Source organism: Etheostoma spectabile, chromosome 6 (genome assembly GCF_008692095.1).
Source record: "Etheostoma spectabile isolate EspeVRDwgs_2016 chromosome 6, UIUC_Espe_1.0, whole genome shotgun sequence".
NCBI lineage: Eukaryota > Metazoa > Chordata > Actinopteri > Perciformes > Percidae > Etheostoma > Etheostoma spectabile.
The window spans coordinates 20,395,833-20,397,991 of record NC_045738.1 but is presented as its reverse complement, the minus strand read 5'-3'; positions in this window follow the sequence as shown (position 1 = coordinate 20,397,991).

Sequence of the window (2,159 nt, the reverse complement as noted above, 5' to 3'; positions counted from 1 at the left end):
GGGGGGGGGGGGGGGGGGGGGGGCTCTATTGTTAAACCTGCGAGCAAAAAGCGAGAAAACAGTGAAGAAATGGCCAAAACTGCACAGCGCCTCTTTTTGATTCATTTTCAAGTTTACTGATCGAGTATTTCTAACATCCTGCATTCAACCTATGCTGTTAATCTGATCTGACAATAAACTAATACACATTTTAAACTGCAAGATTTCTTTCTACTTTCCTTCAACAAGTAAAAACCCTTTGAAGATACCCAATTAAACAATTCTTTGGCTTGTTTTTTTAAGATTATTTTTGGGGCTTTTTTAGGACTTTATTTGACAGGACAGCTGAAGAAATGAAAAGGAAGAGAGAGGGAGAATGACATGCAGCAAAGTTCCACAGGTCGGAGTTGAACCCTGGGCCGCTGCGTTGAGGAGTAAACCTCTATATGTGGGCGCCCACTCTACCAACTGAGCTGCCTGGGCACCAGTCTCTAGTTTTAATCAATATTCTTAATACCTGTCACTCTTCTCTTTACTGGTATGGAACCATAGAGTTTGGATTTCAATTAGCACAGGTTTTTATAAGATGGTCTCAGAATTCTGCATCCACCCAAATGGTACAACACAGTTGCAGTTCACTCAGTAGCAGCTTGTCTTTCCAAAAACTTAAATTGGATAATCCACAGAACAAACTTTTAACTGGAACTGTGTTCTACAGTAAAATATAGTTGGTGACGCATCTGTTTACAGAGTGGATGCAGTTTCTGGAAAGACATGATGCTGTTAAACTTTTCACATTAAAAATGTCCAGTGTTGTCAACTCCACAAATCAAAGTAGATTCACCTGGATTGTATAGGAGAGGATGCAGAAACCTCAGCGATGGATCTCTCAAAACAACGCTGGCTCGTTTTTGTTAGACATTTTAAACAATACTAATATCAAAACTCATAAAACATGTTTTTTTTCCCTAAACCCTTTTGAAATATTTCTTCTTTTAACTTCTGAAATGTTGTCAAATTAGATCAATAAATAACTGATTAAAGAATAACTAGGACTAGTTGTCTGACCAGATGCCAACTTTCGATATAGAAAGATAGTTTTCAATAATTGATACTTTACTCAGAACATGTATCAAGTATCTGCATGGCTTGATACCACAAAAATAAGAAAACACGTTGCTTTGTTTCAACTTAAGTGAACTGAGATTTTAACTATTGTTTAAACTATTACTTTTACCAACTTATTTGGTACCCTGCGGTGCCAAATAAATACCCTGTGCACTCTGTTCACCTACAGTAAATCTATGTTTATTTGCTGGTGAAAGACTGTTCTTTACTGGCACTAGTAATGGTCATCCTACGCTACCACATCCAACTGGATCGTAGGTCACTTGTTAAATATGCTGCTGATGTTACAGACGTCACAAGTGCCTTGGAGTGTATTTAATATCTAGCCTCCCCTTCGTGATGTTCTTGCAGATGAGCAGAAAAAGCCTTGGGTGTGAAACTGGCCCTGCAGACTCTCCTCCGCTTCTGATTGCCACCCTGCTTTTTCCAGAAAACTCCCTGTTGCTGTCCACCATAGAAAAACAGTCTCAGGTTCGACCCCGCAGCACGGAGTATGCGTCCATGAGCAGCTGCGTGTCCTTGAGTGTCCCAGATTTAAAAAAGCAAAACTGACTGGAAGAGGTCAGAGGGGGCGGTGGCGGCGGTGGTGGTGGTGGCGGCTGTAGGATGTGGCCTTGATATACCCGGAAGTAGGGCTGCTGGACGCGGCAGGCCGTTTATTCTTAGCGGCGAGGCGGGGGAGGCTCTGGCGAGGCCCTGGCGAGGCCTAGTGCCACCGGAGGGGACCAGAGGGCGGTTCTGACGTCACATACAGGAGTCTGCGTGGGCTGAGAGGCATGGTTTGGGGTCTGACTGGGATTAGGGAGGCGCAGGGCTGTGGGTTCAACTGCTGCTGAGGCTAGACGACAAAGGCGTGGAGGAGGATGGAGTAGGAAGGAGAGAGTCAGCAAAATGTCTGAGCAGAGGAGGAGGATTTTAGCCTTCATCCTCGCTCTCCTCCGGCTCAGACCTCACCACAGTTGCCCAGCGCACACACAACAAAACTAGTGGATGTGGTGTGGTCAGCAGCAGCAGCAGCCCAGAGACACAGAAAGTGAGTGTGTGTGTGTGTG